Source organism: Oryx dammah, unplaced genomic scaffold (assembly GCF_014754425.2).
Source record: "Oryx dammah isolate SB20612 unplaced genomic scaffold, SCBI_Odam_1.1 HiC_scaffold_4, whole genome shotgun sequence".
In the NCBI taxonomy this organism is placed as follows: domain Eukaryota; kingdom Metazoa; phylum Chordata; class Mammalia; order Artiodactyla; family Bovidae; genus Oryx; species Oryx dammah.
In genome coordinates this window covers 13,898,788-13,906,872 of record NW_024070188.1, presented here as the reverse complement: position 1 = coordinate 13,906,872, position 8,085 = coordinate 13,898,788, and the positions used below count along the sequence as shown (strand labels likewise).

Here is an 8,085-nt window from a genome sequence, read left to right as displayed (position 1 = left end):
AGGTCAGCAAAATTTTCTTGTTAAAGGATCAGATGGTAAAGATTTTAGGCTCTGCTCACTATTACAGTCTATCAAAACAACTCAAATGTGCTTTTGTGACTTGAAAACAAGTCACAAAATGATAAAAATGAATCAGTTGTGTTTCAGTAAAACATTATTTACAAAATCAGGTAGCTGACCGGAGTTAGCCCATGGGCTGTAGTTTGCTGCCTTCTGATGTAGACTAAATATATGCTGGAAGAGGAATCTGTAGTCTTGTAATGTTGCCGATATCGAGATGGGACCATGATTTCTTGTCAATGTAAAAAGCCCTCCTTTATTCTCTCCAAGAGTCTGGTTGTTGCATATTTTATTTTAAATACAAGTATACACCTAAGACCAAAATATTCGGAGTTTGAATAAATAGGCAGAGAAAAACGTTATGTTGTGACCCTCAGATCAAACAATGTTCACACCTTCATTAATTTTACACATATTTAGGGGATACCTATGATATAAATTACTGTGATAAGTATTACACAGGATGCATATGGGTAAGATTTAGACTCTTTCATCAGAAAGTTAAGACCCCAACAGGGAAAAATAACACAGTCATAAGTATATATAATGTAAGGTATACAAAGTAACATGTCACAAAAGAAATAAAAATACATTTTTCTAGATGAGGGAGAAATTATTCTTGATTGACTTGAGGAAATGTAGAGCTTTGATAGAGAGATCAAAGTTCTTTTCATGAAGGAAATATGATATATGTACCAGGTCTTTTAGTCCTAGGCAAGTAGAAATTAGAAAGGCAATATTGAGAGGACATAAAAACCAAACAAAACAACATAAACAAAAGTCCAATAGTGAAAAGAAAGCAGAGACTGTATGGGCTAAAAATGAATAATTTTTGCAATCTGAAGCTTATACCATTTTTGAACCCTATTTAAGAAAAAAATACAATATTATACACAAAAATGAATAACATGTCTGTAATGAGAAGTCACTACAAATGAGAAACTTTTCAAAGCAAACAAATATTACAAATATCACAAGATCCAGACACTATGGAACACGTGAATTATGTTGCCACCTAACACACCTCTCCGTGGTGACTGGCTATCCTCATCAATCCTGTCTCCACAGGACAAAGAAGATAACTCGGGCTTTCCTCTAGTACAGTTGATCTTACTGTGTTTACTTGCAATAGTATATAAAAGTTTCTTTCAGCTTCACAAATTATCTAATAACAATAGGTAAAATTTTAGGACAGCTGTCAAATTTAGGAACCTCTTTCTGTGATATTTCGGGTCATTTCAAAGCTTTCTATGCAGTGACTAACTGGAAATATTCCTTGGACTGATGATAAATCTATCATGACTCACTGATGTCCTCATGTAGTGGCATATCACTAATTATATATTATTTTTGTTAGAGGAAGTATTACATGTCAAGAATTTCAATCTTTTATCAATGTGCTCATACGTCATGCTTCATCATCAATCAGATTATCAAACAGTTTAAGAACCTATTCATTGGGGACTTTGCTGGCAGTCCAGTGGCTGAGACTCTGCACTCCCAATACAGGGGGTCCCAGTTCAATTCCTGGTCGGGGAACTAGATCCCACATGCCACAATACAGAGCTCAGAGGCCACCACAACGGAGATTAAAGATACCAAGTGCTGCAATTAAGATCTAGCGCAGCCAAACAAATAAAAGAACCTATCCACTAAGTTCATTTGCAAAGTAGTGCTTTCCCTTAGTGAATTTAGAGAGCAAACACATATGATGAAAAAGCCTTCAGAAAGGTAATATCTGTTGTCCACTGAACACTGAATAGCTTTAATTACAAATTATGTATTTCTGCAGTTTGGTGATTTTATTACCTCTTTCAATAATCAACTGCACTAGTAGCACTTCAGTTGTTTTAAATGTTTAAAAAATTTAAACAAAGTACGTACCAACTTACAAGTTCATAAAATTAATACTACATCCACGTGATGAATAACAAAATTTATCATGATATATTTTTAGTGCCATCTAGTGTTTAAAGGGCTTCATAGAGTAAAGTGAAAGTCGCTCAGCTGCATCTAACTCTTTGCGACTCCATGGATTTATACAGCCCATGGAATTCTCCAGGCCAGAATACTGGAGTGGGTAGCCTTTCCCTTTTCCAGGGTATCTTCCCAACCCAGGGATCAAACCCAGGTCTCCTGCATTGCAGGAGGATTCTTTACCAGCTGAGCTACCAGGAAAGCCCTCACAGAGTAAATATTTATCAATTTATCATAGAATAAGTAAACATGCAAACAATTTAGTTTTAAAATTTGTGTCAACATATATGCTTCAATTCTATATCCCAGTCATTCCATCTAAGATTTTATATTAAATCTGACAATAAAAGAATTGTAAGATTATGTGAGCTTACAGAAACTGTCATGAAATAAAAGGAATTAAGTCATCCCTTCACTAATTTTATAGGAGACGTCAGTCAGGACATCAGCTATGTAAGACAGACAGGCAAGAATATCCAATGAAGAAAAGACAACCTCTTCAATAAATGGTACTGGAAGAACTAGACAGCTACATGTAAAAAAATAAAATTAGAACGTTCCCTAACACCATACACAAAAATAAACTCAAATGGATTAAAGACCTAAATGTAAGGCCAGAAGCTATAAAGCTCCTATAGAAAATCATAGGAAAACACTCTTTGACATAAATCACAGCAAGATCCTCTTTGACCCACCTCCTAGAGTAATGGAAATAAAAACAAAAGGGACCTAATTAAAATTAAAAGCTTTTACACAGCAAAGGAAGCTATTAATGAGGTTAAAAGCCAATCCTCAGAATAGGAGTTGCAAGCAAAGCAACTGACAAAAGATTAATCTTCAAAATATACAAACGGCTCATGCAGCTTAATATCAGAAAAACAAACAACCAATCAAAAAATGGGCAGAAGATCTAAACAGACATTTCTCCAAAGACACACAGATGGCTAACAAACACACGAAAAGATGCTCTACATCACTCATTATTAGAGACATGCAAATCAAAACTACAATGAGGTACCACTTCACACCGGTCAGAATGGCCATCACCAAAAAATCTACAAACAATAAATATTGGAGAGGATGTGGAGAAAAGGGAACCCTCTAACACTGCTGGTGGGAATGCAAATTGATACCACTATGGAAAATAACATGGATATTTCTTTAAAAACTAGAAATAAAACTACCTTTTGACCCAGCAATCCCATTACTGGGCACATACCCTGAGAAAACCATAATTCAAAAAGACACGCATACCAAAATGTTCACTGCAGCACTATTTACAATTGCCAGGACATGGAAGCACCCTACATGTCCACTGACAGATGAATGGACAGATGTGGTACAAATGTACAACAGAATATTACTCAGCTGTAAAAAGAAAGGCAATTGAGTCAGGTGAACTGAGGTGGATGAACCTAGAGCATGTTATATAGAGTGACGTTAAGTCAGAACGAGAAAAACAAATATCCTATATTAACACATATATATGGAATCTAGAAAAATGGTACTGATGAACCTATTTGCAGGGGAGGAATGACCCAAAGGTGAGGACAGTCTTGTGAACAAGGAGGGGAAGGAGAGGGTGGGACACATCCAGAGAGTGGCACTAACATGTACACACCAGCATGTGTACAACAGCTAGCTAGTGGGAAGCAGCTGTGCAGCACAGGGAGCTTACCCGGGTGCTCTTGTGATAACCTAGAGAGGTGGGGTGGGGCGAGGTGGGAGGAAGGCTCAGGAGGGAGGGGATATATGTATACTTAGAGCTAATTCGCATTTTGTGCAGCAGAAACCAACACAACATTGTAAAGCAATTATCCTCCAATTTAAACACACACACACCCATACACACAAAGGGACTCGTTTTCATTGAAATCCCCAGATAAAATGTTTCATATAGTCTTAGGTCTAGAAGGATATGTTTGAATCAAACCAAGTTGAACTTAAACTGTTATGTGTTATCTCCTTAAATTAAAAAAAATTATGATTAACTTTATATCTGTATTAAAAGTTTTATAAAAAGTTTTACTTAGCCACCTGCTGCTGTCCCCGCCGACTCCACACCATTCCCCGTGATGGATGAAAACCGAGTTCAAGGTTGAGAGCCCGCTGCGGTCTACAGCCGGACGCCAAGGACTTATATTAAGTACTGGATCACATTTGTCAACAGCGAAGCCAGGTCCACGTGCTTCACCCTCCAGGGCGCCCAGCAGCTGCCCCAGCTCGGGCTCCTGCTTCGCCGGGACGGGAACACCCACTCCAGGCTGAGCCCTGCCATGCTGGACTGCACCTGTCCTGGGCCACCTGCACCCGCCGCAAGGAGGCCAGCTACAACCACTGGCTGACGCCCACGGCCCTCGTTAGCCTGAGCCTGGACAACAAGGGCCAGGAGCTATTCGTGACTTCAGCTCACCGCCCATGGTGGTGCTCGACGACCGCCCGTTCTCCGACTCGAGCGTGATCATCTCCGAACCTGCAGGAGGTGACACGCACTCACAGGCTCTGCAGGAGCTATCGTGGCCGCTCTTGGAGACTCTGTGCCCTCTCGGCTCTGTCTGTATCCCCCGAGTTCCTCACAACTAACTAACCAGAGCGCGCACGTCGACGACGTCCTCCCGGGCACGCGCGCACACACGCAGCAGCCGGAGGAGACATCCTCACCGTGTGGACCGCCAACCTTGAGCGCTTCTGCGAAGTGCTCCTGGGTCTCAGGGACACCGCTGAGAGCCTGCTGCGCACCGTCCAGCTGGGCCTGGAAGTGTTGCCCTCCACGCTCTCCAGGGTGGCCAGCATCTTGAAGGGCTGCGCTTTCCTTGGTGGGTACTCACAGAGCACGCCAGCGCCTGGTACCCTGGAGCTCACGTGGCAGTGCCGTGTTTTTGTGGGTGGAGACGACTGTCAGTCGGGCCAGACCAAGGTCAGGTTCGTGCTCACGGACTTCCTTATTGTCTCTGGCCTCAAGACCTTGTCCATCGTGAGCTACAGCCACCTGGCAACAATGACGGGTAAAACCCGTCGGTGCCAACACAGTTCCACTCCAAGGAGGTGTCCAAGAGCAGCGTGGTATACGATGTGCTGGTACACAGTGACGCAGCGCTCTACTTGCAGGGCGAGGAGCCGGGTCACTGCGTGGTCATCAAGCACGTGCTATACGTGGGCAACGGCAAGCGTGTCCTGGATTATTACACAGCAGAGCGGATGCTGGGCGGTACCAACAGGCTGGAACTGCACAACACATTCGAGAACTCGCTCCTGGCCAAGCCCCTCACGCCGGACTTGGAGCCGCTGCCAAACCATGCCAGCGCATGATCCTCTGCACAGATGTCAACCCAGAGCTACAGAGCTTCCAACCGGTGCTGTCGCTGCTCGGCTTGGCTTCCTCTTGCAAGCACAGCTTGGGCGATGGGGCAGCCCGGTGGCTAACCCACTCTTCCGCCAGCACAACTGCATTGAGAGTACCTTCAAAGTGTGCACGCGCTTCTGGAGCGCGAGATGAAGCGCCCTGTCCTAGAGCGAGTTGGGCTTGTGGCCACTGCCTGCCTGTGCCTTGTGAAAGAAGAGCAGCGCCCGTCTCCCCCAGTGGCTTTACTGGTGACACCAAATGGGCACTCGCAAGCTGAGGCACCCCAGATGCCCACCACCTAAGGCCATGACCATACAGCTCTCCCATAACTACTCCTATCCCCAGTGCTCCTCAGGCCCCTGGAAGAAATAAAGCTGGTGCCATCCCAGGGACAGAGGAGCCTGGCCGGTTACAGTCCATGGGGTCACAAAAAGTCAGGCACGACTGAATTGACCTAGCACCTATTATCCAAAAAAAAAAATTAAATTAAATTAAATAAAAAGTTTTACTTAGTAGATCAGTAGGTTTATGATAACCAAAACCAAATGCTTAAGTTCTTTAATCAAAACACAACTTGCTTGATTTTAGTATTTTATCCATAACAAGTAATACCAGGTTAACAAAACAAGTTTATTTCAGCTATGTTGTTATGTGTGCGTGTGAAACATATAAAAAACTAAAATAAAAAAAAAAATTCTGCAGTCACAATGAGAAAAAACAAAGGATATAGGTAACAAATTTGTTCTTTCCCTTCTTTTTACTATTCATTGTCTATCTAAAGCAGCTGGATTTACATGCTATTAAATTCATGTTGCTCTTAGATTTAGAGGTTAAGACTGAGACAATGAAAACAAGTTACAGCTTTTGAAAAACCATGCATACTACAGGTACCACAAGATCCAGAAAATATCATCATCATTTTATCCTCAGCTAATTAAAAAAAAAAAATCAGAGTAGGAAACTGCCCTCCCTTAGGTTCATATCAGCCTTTGTAAGGATGTAGCAATGCCCGGAAACAAGGATTCTCACTGGGCTAAAGTTAATGCTTTTACGTTGAAGTCATGCTCCCACCTGGGTCCTAGGTGACTCAGGCACAAGTAACCCATGTCTCAATTTGCTTGTGTCTGCAGAGGCAGTCATTCCCAGAATGCTCAATCTAGGCCAAGCCTGCACAGGCCAGGAGCCACTCTATCAGAGTAAGATAAGACTCTGTCCTTATGGCCCCCCAGGAACTTATGGAAACAAGGAATACGTTATTTCAAGAAGTTAACAATCAACAGTGTGACATACTGAACGCCAGTCAATCTGAAGGGAGGAAAAAGAAATGGGGTAAAAGCCAAGTGAGTGGTGTCTGGCTGGAAATTCCCTTGCTTGACACTGAATCTTGGAGAGCAGCAGTGGCAGTGGGTGTATGTGTGAATCTGTGTGTATTAACTGGCAAGCAGCACAGATAAGCCACTTTAACTGGTAGCTGAATAGAGTACGTTTTGCTGTGAATTCCTCTCTGATCCAAAAGTATATATATCTTTTCTCTCATGTGAGAGGCTCTCAACTAACTTGCTATACCTCCCAGGTACTCAAAAAATATACTCTGAATGATTTTTCCCTTTAAAAATTCTTAGCGCAAAGGAGAAACTTTTTTATGGGTAGAGAGGAAGCAATTTTTACCTCATTGGTTTCTGCTTAATCCAGGTGCTATTAAATTCCGCCTACCAATTAGAGTTTTGATGTGAAAAGAGCTCCCCTAATAGCAATGTGTAATCTGGTTTCACTGAATGATTGAATCAGGTCTGGCAATTCTTACCTACAATCAATTAAAGCACTAGTCCTCAAACTGACTGTAGAAGCACAAACAAGAAAAAATATAACAAATTTTATCTACTATTGTGATTTGCCCATAAGTCATCATTTTCGCCTCTAATTAGCTCATTTAAAATTGTTTCAAATTTGATACAGTGCATTTTAAAGACCAAAGTTTTCATTAAAATATTTTAAAACTACATGCAATTTTAAAATTTTTTCCAAAAATAAGTTTGTTGGAAAGTTACATATTGTACTTTTTTACTTGTAAGAATTACTTTTTATGTAACCCATCTATTCTATCTTCTTTTCCGTGTAGAACTTCTCAAGCAGAAGAAAACACTTTTTTAAAGAATCATCTAAAAAGCCCCAATCATAACTACTTTCATTAATTCTTCCCAATATTTCACAATTTTCTTTGGACAGAAATTCTTCCTAGTAAACACATATTCTGTCTTTGAGTATTTATGATAGAGTCTCAAGATCATACAGGTGCCAATTATCACGGGGCTTCCCAGGCAGTGCTAGTGGTAAAGAACCTGCCTTTCAGTGCGGGAGACATAAGAGACGCGGGTTCAATCCCTGGGTCAGGAAGATCCCTAGAGAAGGAACTGGCAGCCCACCCCAGTAATCTTGACTAGAGAATCCCATAGACAGGAGCCTGACAGATCACAGTTCACGGAGTCGAAGAAAGTCAGACACGACTGAAGTGACTTAGCACAGCACAGCATAGCACATGGCAATCAGATTACAATACACAAATGTATCAAATCAACATGTTAAAATGGTTCATTTTAAATGTCCAGTAGAAAAGAAAATTGTGAGTTGTTTATTTGGCTTAATGGTGTTTGGGTTTTTACCAATTTACAAAATGGTTACACCAATATATTCAACACATTAGAAAA

The 8,085-nt window shown here is 41.4% G+C and overlaps 1 pseudogene; it reads left to right on the top strand.

The window, feature by feature from the left end:
* Positions 1–4,455: 4,455 nt before the first annotated feature.
* Positions 4,456–5,682, top strand: LOC120863102 (annotated as a pseudogene).
* The last annotated feature ends 2,403 nt before the right edge of the window (positions 5,683–8,085 follow it).